The following is a 14,734-nucleotide window of genomic DNA, read 5'->3' as shown; positions in this document are numbered from 1 at the left end:
GGTTCGATTCTCGCTCCGGGTGACTGTCTGTGAGGAATTGGTGTGTTCTCCCTGTGTCCGTGTGGGTTTCCTCTGGGTGCTCCGGTTTCCTCCCACAGTCCAAAAACACACGTTGGTAGGTGGATTGGCGACTCAAAAGTGTCCGTAGGTGTGAGTGAATGTGTCTGTGTGACTGTGTTGCCCTGTGAAGGACTGGCGCCCCCTCCAGGGTGTTTTTCTGCCTTGTGCCCTATGATTCCAGGTAGGCTCTGGACCCACCGCGACCCTGAATTGGATAAGCGGTTACAGATAATGAATGAATGATTTAAGACTATTCTGAGTAGTTACAGCAAGTGTACAGTCACTTAATGGGTCTGAAAATATTAGAGTCATGTGTCATTTTTATATCAAATCTCCTAAGAAAGCAAAGACATGTCTGAGAAGTAGAGCTTGTTGATGAATATTAGGCTCACACTAAAGGTTATGTTAGCACAGAAAAATGTATTTAAAAAATAAAAATAAATAAATAAAAAACACTAATTATCAAGGATTTGCAGCTAAAATGAAAATGAAGTTCTGTTAAAATAATTACGCTGTGTGTGGGAGCTTATGAGGCAAGCTTTGGGTTGCAAAATGCCACAAACACTTGGTTGATTGCCAGAGCTCAATTTAATAGAGCTCCTTCAAATGTAAATCATTCTCCCACTAAGATATATTGCATCGACTGTGGGTAATAATTTGAAGAGAAAAAAATAGGAAGACAGATTACTAATTAAATGGAATAACCGGTTTGGGATTTTTTTCCCCTTTTTTGTGGGGTTGGGGTCGTATATGTCTTATTGAAAATTCAATTTGGATTTCATTTGCAGGATTCCAAAAATACATGTGCCAGAAATGTTCTTTGGAGCCATAGAAGAACCACCTGGTCCTCTAAAGAATCTCTGAAAAGATGGATTCAAAAGCGTTTCCTCCATGGCATCACTCAGAAAGGCCCTATTTTCTCCTTGGTTTATTCACCACCAACTCCATCAAATGAAAGGGTTCTACTACACAGAGAGGTAAGAGATAACATACACTTTCTTCATAATATCCAGCTCACGTCTACCTCATTTTTCCTATTTCTTTCCCCTTAACACACTTGCAGGAGAGCACTAATGGCCCAATTCTGTTATGAGTTAACATATGCCCTTGTTGGCTAGGATTGATGAGTTATGGAGGGACATGGAAGGCCAATTGCACTCCCGTGGACTCCAGGCCTTGACTAGCTAATGCACCTCCAAGTATTTAACTCACAATTTCTCAGTGATAGAGCCATCTCGGTGATTGACATTGGGACACGTGACCTTGGATGTTCCATAGTATCTCATTCTACCGACAGTTCTTTATGGAGATAACACATATTGTATGTCACTCATCAGTATTCATTACAATGACAAAAATGTGTTTGTATACTTATTGTATTCTGATTGGCTGAATAATATTATCCAGCATGTGAGTAGTGGGTGCGTTCTATGACATCACAAAAATGAACAGAAAACAAGCTGAGGTTGGAGCTTGAATTGAGTATACGCTACAGCTGCTGCAGAAAGAGATTAGGTTGAAAAACTCCTATGCTGTTCCTTTAAGCAGCATACACCTTTTAAAAAAGATCTGCAGCGAAGGTTCCTCCACTGGGTTGGAAAACACTGTTCTAAACATGAAAACCTCTGCCTTTTCACCCTACGTGCTAATCTTACATACTGCTTCAATCCCACAATTTAGCTAAAAAAAGATTGCAGACAAATCTTCCTGATCTTTACGCACTTAGCCGGCCTGATGCACACTCTGGTATGTTAATAAGCTGCTTTCAATAATATATGTGCTTCCTTAATGTTAGGCTCATGAATAAGGAATGCAGGCCCATCAGAGGAAGCCATACAAGGCATTAGCGTGCAACATGAAACCACTAAAAGTGGTACAAGTCTTAAACAGGGTCTTCATTTCTTTTTCGTAATGCGTAAAGCTCACAATCTCTGCCTAGGGATGAAGAGTAATTGAATTGCCAGATCTTTTCTGCTGGCTTTAAAATAAGAGTAATTAACTTCCTAAGTGAGAAAAATGCTAGTATTGTACTGACAATTTTACTGTCAAACTCCAAATTTTGGCAATTAGTCAAGACATTTGGTTATAAAAGGCTAATATACTCATGAGAGTTTATGACTGCTGCAGCGTGGCCTTGATTTGAGCTGATGAGAAAAAAACAAATACAAAAAAAAATATGTTTTTGCTAGCATCTTAACTGGATTTTCAATAGTATCTTAGCATATTCATGGGTTGTAGACTTGTGATTTCTCATATATATATTAATTCATTCATTCATTATCTGTAACCACTTATCCAGTTCAGGGTCGCAGTGGGTCCAGAGCCTACCTGGAATCATTGGGCGCAAGGCAGGAATACACCCTGGAGGGGGTGCCAGTCCTTCACAGGTGAAAGGTAATATGTTGTTGGATAATATTAACAAGCAAATGCAATCTATTCTACCTTTCCGATGCAGCCTCCTTAGACTGATATTGTTGTGTAACCTAGGTTACTAAAGGAGTTCACAGGACAGTCCTACTGAGGACACATCTTACCTTGGCTGCAGTCTAGGCTTTGGAATGCAGTTAGTGAGTTTTCAATCATGAAATGTATTCTGCCCACTGAAAATCAATATCTACTTGGTTGATCCCAATATAAGCTCCCACTTATGCTCTTGTTTTATCTTTGGACCTGGGTCCAGTTTCCAAAAAGTGTGTAAAGTTTACATCCTCTTACCTGGTAGAGAGTGGGTTAAATATCAGTCTCTTTGCCATTTCATGATGAACATTATACTATAAAGTCTTTGGGGACACTGTCATTTTTTTAAGACATAGGGCTTTAATTTCATGGCTTTGCTGAGGCTTAAAGTTAATTTCATAGGTTGTAGGTGCATTTAAGGGCTTTTTGTTGATGGACAGAAAAAATGTACACCGATAACAAGGTGGGTGGAGCAGCACAAGAGCAGGCATAATATTTAGGGAAGGTTTCCCAGACAGAGGTTAAGCCTAGTCCTGACCTATATCATCCTTTCAGATGATAGCTGGGTAGTCCAGGACTAGGCTTAATCCTTGTCTGGAAAACCACCCATTAATGTTTAATGGTGCAGTGTTAGTTCTGAATCTTTTATAAAGGAAAACGCACACATGCGCCACAACAGCAGATAGTGTCACAGACACAGCTCCAGGGACCTGTAGGTTGTGGGTTCAAGTCCCACTCTGGCTGACTAGGTTTCCTCCGGGTGCTCTGGTTTCCTCCCACAGTCCAAAAACACACGTTTGCAGGTAGATTGGCGACTCAATATTGTCTATAGGTGTGAGTGTGTGAATGAATGTGTGAGTGTGTGTCACACTGTGAAGGACTGGCGCCCCCTCCAGAGTGTGTTCCTGCCTTGTGCTCAGTGATTCTGGGTAGGCTCCAAACCCACCACGACCCTGAACTGGATCAGCGGTTGCAGACAATGAATGAATGAACATGCGCCACAGCCTCCTCAGACCTAGTCTCAGCACAAACACAAGTTGAACACATGTCAAGGTACTAAGTTGTTAAACTGGTTTAACTGTTTTATTTTTCTTGGATAAACAGTTATTTTGTGACTCTTAAATGTGAATCAGACAGATGGCATGTTAGTATGCATGGAAAACAATGTAATTTCAGTAATTTAGGTAGTCTTACCATATTTATGTGCATAATGTACATAATTGTGCATTTTCTTTGACAGTTGATCTGTGTGTGTGTGGTCTGTGTGTGTTGATCTGTGTGTATATATATATATATATATATATATATATATATCACCAGAAAGGGTGGCACCCTAGCACCTTCTATCTAGCAGCTACTCCGCCACTCCTGTGTAATTATCTACTGATAGGTGTTTGGGAAGGGAAGCTCCTGCACAAAACTCTATAAACAAACGTAGGACGGCAAACTACAATGGGTTGAAACCGAGTGCATTAGATTTTCTGACCAAGTCATTTGACCCAAATTGCCTTGGATTTGCTCTGAATCCTAAAACGACACTACAGATCCAGACTATTTTTTTGCAGACAGTGGTTACTGCTTACTTGAGCACATGTAGAGGAAGCATATTGCGCAAACCACAAGTGACTGTTTAAGTCTTCTTACCACCACCACCACCACCAACAACCAACCCCCTACCACCTCCATTAACAGTGCTGCTAAAGATGACAAGATAAACACATGGAGTGGCAATCTGTCACCACTTCCGTCAGTGAGGGCCCTTCAAGCACACACATTTACCCCAATAAAAAGGAGGACCTTCTAAGGCTGTAGGAAGCTCATAAATATTCATAGCCATGGGATAGGGCACGAGAGCTGCCATCAGCAGAAATCTTGGCGAGCTGCCATTGACGAGCCTCTACACACTGTCCCTTGTTAAAGTGGCACTTTTCAAAGTTTTGCTAACAATACCTTATGCACTTGGGGTAGGCATGTCTTGATAAAAAAAATAAATAAATAAAATAATCTGTCAGCCCGAGCCCATTCCTTCTCTTCCTTTCTTTCCTTTGCTTCTTGTGTTTTCTGTATATATATATTTTTTAATCCTTCCCCATCACAAACTGCAGAACTCTGCATAAAATTGACTGGAATTTTTTTGGAGCCTCAACATCATGCCCCTGCAATATTGTGAGGATTTACATGCCGATCTCTTTTAATCTGTCTGTCAAATGGCAAGGCCTAATAAACACCTGCCGGGCTCCAACATCACTCACACACACAAAAAGCACATACACACACAAACACACAGACATACACACACACACATTGCTAACCAAACACATTCCTCTACCTTCTGATTTCTCACTGAATGCAGAATGCAGATGGCATCTGTTTGGTCCAAGTTCATTCTAAGCAGATTAGTAGTTCATTGAATTTGTTGTGCACATATTGGAGAGAAAAAAAGGTTATTGCTGTACTGCTGTTCACATAACAAAATAAAATATCCCCACTGTTTGTGTTTATTCAGAAGCTCCACATTTTTTAAGTTGTAATGGTATGTCTGAGTATTGTTGAAGTTTAAATTGCCTATACATTTTATTCACTGTTTGAATTATCACAGATACTTGTTTGTAACTTGTTTGTTTTGTGTTTTGCCATTTCATTATGTGTTTACTTGCATGCAATTATCAGTGTCCTGATTGGAATCAATTCCACCTTAAGTAATATAACTTGCCACGTCTTCTGTGGTACGTTTGATTAAAAAACAGACAGTAGCGTGTGGTTGAAGTTTTTTTTAACTGAATTACTTCAGAAGCTCATTTGTAACTTGATTTGTTTAGGTTTTAGCAATTACAATTTCAGCATGTTATGTGTATAATTTCATGCAGTTAGTGGTCTCCCGAATTTGGAATCAGTTCCTCCTTAAGTAATGTAAATGACCAGCTCAAACTAAATCACTGCTACCTATTAAGCAGAAATAGAGCAAAATCCTCAGCCTTTTTTGTGCTTTTGTGCATAGTTCTGAGGCCTCCAACAGCCTAACTCTCAGAGTGCGGTTTCTCAGCCAAGCCATTTGCTTTTTTGCCTATTTACAAAGCCATTGCTGTGTATAAACACCGGACCTTTTTCCAGCACACAATTATCTGAATAAAAAAATATATATATTATTATATTAAAATGACAAACATCAACTGTATTCTACAATATTATCTACATTACACAGCAGTTTTTTCCTACACATTCTACTGGGAGGGAGGGGCTTTGAAGCATGGTAATATAGAGCAATTACCATAGCATTATAGCAGAGCTATAGCAGTATTATAGCAGTAGCAGAGCTTCCAATCAATCCCAATCCAGAATCCCAATCAAGTCACAACTCCAGGTTAAAGAGTTATTTGAACAACCCCCATTCTCTAATGGATGAGATGTTGAAATCAATTCCGCCTCAGCCACTAGAGATCAGACTCTGGACGTTCATTATCAAACGGTAATAGTGTTGTTCCTACAATCTGTGTTGCTCGGATACTTTTCAATAATGGCATATGGGAACTGTCTTGGTGTTTGATATGGAATGCTCCATCTTTTAAAGCCTGGTGCATCAGCGTGGACATCATTCAGATACAATGGTCACGTGGGCAAGACATCTCCCCTTTTTCTCAGGTAATCTTGAGATTTAAGATCAGAACGAAAATAAAGGCTGCTCCAGGAGAAGCTATCGTTGAGACCCCTGCAAGAAAAGGAGCAATTATCATGCTAGAGTTGCCTATGGCGGATCAGTGTGTCGACAGGCTTTGAAGCCACTGCAGATACCTTCAAAGCCCCTTCCATCCTTTGAAGATTACCCACATTTCTGCCACCCCTTTATTCAGATGAAGAGTGGGGTTATTATGCTAATGACATTGCACGGCTGGAGACATATTCTCCAGGAAAGCTAATCGGCAAGCAGGGGACAAGGGGATACTTTGGGGGCCTGGCAGGACCACAGCCAGACAAATTACCAAAGCATTACACGGCAAGAAATGAAATCTTAGCATGTGAAAGCTTCTTAGCATCTTATATCTAGGCAAAATATCTTACATTTCTAATTCAGACATTTCTAATTTAAGAATATTGCCTATTTTTTAATGTAAGCGCTTTTGTAAATTACACTCTGCAACTGTAGGGGGAGCCCAGGAGCATAAAATAACATATCTTCATATAAAAATCAAATCCTAGACATAATTTAAATCACTGAAAAGAAAAGTAATGAACCATTAGCATTAGCAGGCATCCTCAAATGGCTGACCATACTTGGACAAAGTGACAGTTTTATGTAGCGCTGTTACCATTTGGTAATACGTATATAAATAAGAACAAAAAATATATTCAAATTTTATTTTTTTAATAAAATCAGATTTTTTTTTTTTTTTTTTTTTTTTTTTTTTTGAACAAGTGCATTCTTCTGCAGCCATTTTTAAACCAGTGGGTGGCACAGGTTTTAAAAAAACATGTTTTTAATCAAAGTCAGCAATGTGAAGTGCCACTATGGCATGATAGACAAGGTTTGGAACTTAATTGAGACGCACTAAATTTTTATAGAATATTCTTCCATAATGATTCCACACCTGCCTTCCATAAATCTAATTGGGGTTTGATTCAGTTCCCATTTGTGAACATACTTTGGATCATTTCAGCAAATTACCACCAAAATAAATTTATTTCTGAACCAGAAAGCTTCTCAGCTGGAACCAAATATTAGAGCTGAACCATGTCAGTGTATGTGGGTGTGTCAGGCTAAAGTAGCTTCAGAAAGGGCACAGAGCCTCAAATAAATTGTTATTGCCAAGTGGAGCTAGATGTGATCATTTACAGGGGGTTCTATAAATAAAAAAATTGGAAATAAAAACAAGAAAATGCTCAGTTGTGTGTTCTTTTATGTGGATGTTCAGTGTACCACAATGTGCGTTGGTTACATTTCTTGGCTGTTCTTACTACATTCTACATCAGTAAGATTTCTTGGGTAATATCCCCATTGGCTAACCTTTGCAACATGGTTACATTTGTAATGAGTTCTGAATAAATGCTGTTAATGTAAACAGGAAATACTAGATACATTCACTAGATCTGGGAAGGCTTCTCTTGCTAAGATATTATATTTGCAGTGCAGTATCTCTGCACCAAAGCCCATATTCAGAGAGTTTAGAGCACCTGCTGCTTTTTTATCTTCCACTCCTCAACAGTAACCTCTAAAAACAGGCATTGTGATGATCTAGGCCTTGACTTGTTTACATCGACAGATCGCTCCACAGGAACACAGATGAAAATATAATGATGCCCCATACCGCCTCCATACAGTAAGTATCTTCAAGCTAAATGTTGTGAAGTCGTGCCGATCTAAGACACTCCAGTTTCCTTTGAATGCCAAGCGCAAGATCCAATCTGGACATCCCGCTGAGGGATTCTTCCAGGAGTCTGTCTTGTGAGGAAGACGCCTACTGTTTTCCAAAGCCATTCAAACTGGAGTCAATCTGCTCCAGTGTCCCGGACACTAATCGCATCGCCATGAACTGCTGCCGACCTCCACCTTGTGAACCCAGCAGAGTAGGAGTACATTGCATGAATGTAATTACAGCCATCGCCAAATAGTCATTTGCCCCTAAATCAGTTATCCCGCCCCGACTCCATTACTGGGGATGCGGGGCTCGCTTAATTGTTATTGCGACAGTGTTTTGCATCCCATTATGTCGACTTCCTCTGCCACTTATCTCTTAATTGTGTTTTTGATGTGAATCAGATTGGAGATTTCCATTTGCTGCTGGTGCCTTGATAGCACAGCATTGTTTGCCAGGCTCCTTTTTCTTTGAGTTGGATAGAGGAGAAACTTTCATGTTGTTGCTACCAGTCTGTTCTGCTAACATCAGGCAGGACGATGTTACAGCTCATTAGAATAGGAAGGCTAGATTTTGGATGTCATTTAATATAAATTATACAAAATTTACTGATTCATTTAAGCAAATTATTTAATTTTAGCAACCAAAGCATAACTGATATATAATAATCACTAGAGCTTTGAATAGCAAATGTGTGTATAAATCAGTGGTTGAGACATGAATAGTGAAGTTAAAGTGATTTGAATGATATGAAAAATAAAAGAAAGATTTTGGTTCCTATTTTGTATGTTACTAGTGCAATAATATAATAATAAAAAACTGATAATGAGTTACGCTTATACACTGCTTTTCTAGACCAATATCACTGAGAACGTTTATTTTTTAATATTAGGGAGTAACCTCAACCACCAACATATATCTGGATGATGGTTGGGCAGCCAATCCACAGCAATACATTCACCACACACAAGGAAGTGGCTGCTAGAGAAAAATTGTGGTGTGGTTTTGATTGCATTTAGCCAGGCCAGGTATAATCAAACTCATCTCAAGTGTATTGAATGGTACTCCATCTCTTCAGAGAACTTAGTTCCACTCATTCACTGTCCTGTACTGGAGGGCTTTATGCCTCTTTAACTGATACCTTGCACTGGGCATAGTGAACACTTCTTGTGTGGCTTCCAAGTGACTCATTAAATTGGTTAATGCTCTTCAAAGAAGATTGTCCAAACTCTCATTCTGTCCACTTTGTAAGTAACTGTGCTTGACTTAGGCCCTAGGGTTGGCTTTGATTGAATCCCCCAGGAGCAAGAAAGTCATCCCCGCTCAAGACACCTTTCTTAGATTTCATACAGGCCATGTCAAGCAGCCATTTTCCCTTTATAGCTGACCTCCCATGAATGCCCAGGAGGACAGCTACCACTTTAGACAAAAAAGCCACTGTTGCTCCACCCACGGTCAATTAGAGAGGACGATGGAGAGGGCAGCGGACGATGCATAAAAACCGCTGAAAAAACAACTCCCGGCAGGTTGTTGGGAGTGCGGTGGGGAGCTGTCAAACATGAAAACGGAGCGAACAGATAATCAAACGTGAAAAATTGGGACATCTTACCTCAGCCCTGAAGGGCCCCTTAGGCAAAGAGAAGACTGACAGAAATAGATCATTTCTTAAAAGAAACCCGGCATCTCTTGCTCTCTCTCTTGCTCTCAAAAAAATAAATAAATAAATAAACAAACAAACAAAAAATACAAGATGCACTTCTCTGCCAAAACACAAGACATTAAATGTTTACAAACACTTGCAATGGAAGCGGTTCGGCTTGATTTATAACATTTCACGTCTGCTTTAGATTAGTATCGAAGCCTTCACACTTGATGTTTGCTTTGTTTATTCTTGATCTGAGTACATAAAGAAATCTTTTTTCACACATTTTCACATATAAACCAATGTAATTTTGAGCCTCAAACACTAAGGCATCTTGTCAAGCATAAGGTTGCAACAAATCTAAGAAAAGTCAAACACAAGATGAAAAAGATTATTATACACAGTGACATTCATTCATGCATTCATCCTCTGTAACTGCTTCATCCTCATCAAAGTTGTGGTGGATCCAGAGCCTTTGGGAAACATTGGGCACGATGTCATTGGCCAGATTTTTGCATAATTTTGTTTGGTCATCTCAAATTTTGTTTAAAGCATGCCTGAAATACATGCGTGACTGTGAAGCATGGGGGTGGTAGTGTGCTATAATGGGCTTGTATGAGTTCAGCAGATGTAGTTGCGATGGCTTTTCTTGGAATCCAGTGAATAAAAAGTTGGTTTCATGACACTTTTGGTCTGTCCCAAAACCAAGTGAGCAGCCTAAGTCTGACTCCGTTGGCAGCTGTTTAAGTGTGCTAACCAATGCCTGGTATCTAAGTTAACTCAGTTGCCAATGTATTTAAGGGACCTAATAATTGGGACATCCTATGTGTCAGGAGCATGCACACTATTATGTAAAATGCTCACTAGGTTTTGAAATACACCTATAGTGTGCACACTCCCGACACCTATGCTGTCTCAATTCTTAGATACCTTAAATATGCTTCCAATTTGGCTGAATTTTAAGGCAGCATCGAACCATTCCTTAGCCACTAAGGCAATGTCATGATGCAATGCAAGCACAACTCCTGTCTATTTCGCTCTTCTTTCAAAGCAAAAATAATTAAAATTGCAGTTCACTAGGTTTTGAGACATAGAACGACAATGATCCTAAACACACTATGAAGCTCTGTACACATTATGAAATTTGGTTACCTTTTTATTAAATTTGTTTAACATTATACAGCTATATAGCATGGTGCTATACCCATTTCTGACAATGCTCTTGGCATCCAGAGTATAGTAAGTTTACATATTTATTCCAAATACAGATCAGAGCTTGGCCGGCCTACAGAGCAGAATGTTTAAAGAGTATGCAAGCATTCTTGGCTTGATTGGAATGATGTGTGATATTTATCATAGACAGACAGGCAGACAGAATCATTATGTTGGGTCAACACTTGCACTGTTTGCCTGAATCAGTCTGCATCATGATCAGGCTCATATTTAGTTAGTTCAGAGCTGTGCCGCTCCACTGCGTGCAGATCAGAACCAAAACTCTATAGACAGAGAGTGGAGGAGGGAAATTGGAAGATGGAGATCGCGGTTATAGCTGTGCATCAAAAAAACAAGGAAGACCTTTGAAAGATGAAGGCTTGGGTTTGGGGATATGTCTCAGTGTTGTTGGATTTTCTGTGAAATGGAATGTGGGATTTTCCAGTAAGAAACCTCACAGTATTGAATAAAAGATTTTATTATTAATTTGAAACATAAGTTCTAATTAAACATAACATGTTATAATGCATTCAATAGACCATATATATATATATATATATATTTCAATCCAATAGACATTTTGTAAAATTCCAACAAAATATTATATATATATATATATATATATATATATATATATATATATATATATAATATTTTGGTGGAATTTTACAAAATGTCTATTGGATTGAAATTGTATAAAGCACCTTAAAGGGAAAAATCAATAAAATCATTAATATTAATCTCATCTAATAAAATGTTTAAGGTAGAATGGAAAGTCTAATATGAAGTGGGTAGTGTTACATACAGGGAAAACTGCAGCAGTCACTTTGTTGGTGGAAATGCACGATTTCTAATTCTAATTTGCTGAAAACATTTAAAGATTTTTTCCATGATTTCATTACATGTGAGTACTTAATATAACACAGTCAAATAAATCATGACACTTTTTGATTCTTTCCAGAGAGAGGTGTTTCCTTCCCTAACTTACTATTAAATTCTGAGAAAGATAAAATAATGCAATTAAGACTTATTTACTGAAGAATTATTTCTATTATTTATGCTACAGCTGTCACTTCTGATTACATTAGCGCTCCAGCAATGGACTTATTAGTTTGACAAGCAATCAAGCAATAAGAGAGTTTTGTGTTATTTAATTGACTTAATAAGGTGAAAGTATGCAAAAGCTTTCAAAGACTTCAGAATAATTCATTATGTAAATAAATAAACATTAGGCTGCAAATATTCAGTTTTGCATAAGGATAATAAAGGATATCCTTTTGGTTGGGTTAAGTAAACATCATCTACACTTGGATAGCATAGTGACCACTTAGCAACACTTTAGATCGCCATGGACACCATAGCAATAACCCAGCTATATATTCCCTCACCATGGATACCTTAACATTCTATAGCTACACCTTGGTAAACTCCTGAAATAACATATCAACCAATTATCTTGGATACCATTGCAACTGCTTAGTAATCACCTGGAATACCTTAGCAACACAATGACAACTCTCAGTATTACAGATTGCTTCTTTAATACAATTAAAATAACTTTTTCATTATTTGCCTCCATTCTAAGGCAGTTATATAGCATTTTTTACAAGAACTCTTCATAAATAATGTCTCATTCCTCTGGTTGTTGTACTGAAATAAAAAAAAAACTGGAATTTGGTGGGAATTTGAATGTAGATGGCCTTCTTCCTCTCATCTCTTTAGCGTATGGGTGGGATTGCTGGGTATCAGTGTTGAGCTTGGCTCAGTGTTGGAGACAGATGGGTCCACTACAGCTCAGTGTACTCACCAAAGTCTCCAGCTTTTGGGGAAAACAGGGTTTCTCTCCTAAATCTGCTCCACCGCCGACACCGGAGACCATATAAAATTCATAGCTGCAGATTCACCAGGATCCATAAGCATGACAGCCCTCTGACGTGTGCTAATTTCTGAGAGAGTGAGAACCTGCAATATTTCACACAGTGGGCATATCAAACCTGTTTACACACTCACACTGTGGGCACATGTCGTCTGATAACATTTTAAGGTGGGGACATGTTTGAATGTGGGGTTAAGGTTAGGGTTATGGTTAAGGTAGCATTTCTTGTTGCATTAATTGGAAGTCTAGGTAATGTCCCCACAATTCAGAGATACACGATTGTGTGTGTGGGTGTAAAAGTACAGGTTATTTTTTTTCTGTAAATTTCTCCATATTTCTTATTCCTTTTAGCCAGTATTTTCTATCCTCCCTTTTCTTTTTCTCTTTAATACTTATTTATTTATTCATTTATTTATCTATTTAATTATTTATCTTTCGTCTTGTGTTGACTGTATTATTGGTAGATTACTGGTTTGATCCTTTGTGATCCTGCCATCCAAGACTGGGAGTCCAAGAGAGCACAATGTGAAAACAAACACAGTGGTAACCAGCAGAGGCATCTGTTAGCTGGCATAAGAGCATTCTTCTCTAAGTCTGTTCAGCTGTCCAGTAGTGTTGTTAACAGCAGTTTTAAAAGAAGTGTTAGTTGGGTTAGAACGTACACACACACACACACATATATTGTATATAATCAGTGAACTGTAGAAATGAGATGTGACTTTTTTCATTTAAAACAATATGGCATTACATATCGCAAACAACACCAACCAGACTAGCTCTCATCAGTTCTATAGTGATTTGGTACATAATCCAGATGTTTTTAACACCACTGGAGAACACTTAACTAACTGCAGTGCACTGAGAACAGGGAAGTGGTCAGTACTTAATACAACACAATCAAAATCATGACGCTTTTCACTTATTTCCAGAGGAATGTGCTTCCTTCCCTAGCTTGGCATTAATTCTGAGAAAGATAAAATAATGCAATTAAGACTTATTCACTGAAGAATTATTCCTATTAATTACGCTAGAGTTGTCACTTCTGATTACATTAGTGCTCGAGAAATGGACTTATAAGTTTGACAAGTAATCAAGCAATCAGAGAGTTTTGTTTTATTTAATTGACTTAACGAGATGAAAGTATGCAACAGCTTTCAAAGCATTCAGAATAACTCATTATGTAAATACATAAAAATTACATTGCAAAGATGCATATACCGTTTTACACAAGGCTTAAATCTCTTGTTTTGGTTGGGTTAAGTTAACATCATCTATACTTGGATAGCATTTCGAACATTTAACAACACATTCGATCACCATGGATACCATAGCAATAACTTAGCTATACATTTGTTTTCACTATGGATACCATAATAATAACCTATAGCTACACCTTGGTAAACATCTGAAATAACATAGCAACCGACATTGCAACTGCTTAGTAACACCTTAGCAACACATTGGCCACTACTTGGGACATAATAGCTGAGACATAGTATGTGGTAGAAGAGGACAGTGATTACAAATGTTGTGAAAATATATAATTTATTAAGTGTATAAATGTATTATTTTAATAGTGGGTTTCAGCACCACACCCCTTTGCACTTTCAAATGATCAGTAATGCTTTATAATATAGCCCGTGTCTTATCGTGTACTTTCCTGACACTTACTGCATAATTTCACACATTTTATGGGGTACGTTCTCGTGTTTTAAAGTGTATTCAACAGGTACTTACAGTGTACCTTTCTATTACTCCCTTACAACAGTGCATCTAAAATACATGTTTTTACAAGTACGTCCCCGATACGTAATGCATCTTCTTATATTTTAAAGTGTATTTACAACATACATCTAAAATAATTACCAGCCCGCGTTTTTACATGTACGTTCCTGACACTTCATCTTCTCAGTGTTTGGGGGATTTAACTGGTACTTACAGTGTACCTTCCCATAACAAACATATTAAGATTTATATGAATCAGTATAAAATACTTACCTGTTCCTAATGATACTTTAACAGTTGGGGATTTTGTTTTACGCTTTTATTCAGCAGGCAAGCTTCACTCACATTCCGGGGGCTTATTATGCTTCTAATTGTCTTGTACTTCATTGTATAGTTCTGAATAATATGAGCATT

The sequence above is a fragment of the Hoplias malabaricus genome, chromosome 12, assembly GCF_029633855.1.
Source record: "Hoplias malabaricus isolate fHopMal1 chromosome 12, fHopMal1.hap1, whole genome shotgun sequence".
In the NCBI taxonomy this organism is placed as follows: Eukaryota; Metazoa; Chordata; class Actinopteri; order Characiformes; family Erythrinidae; genus Hoplias; species Hoplias malabaricus.
The sequence above is the reverse complement of the archived record's forward strand: the minus strand, read 5'-3'. Positions refer to the sequence as shown.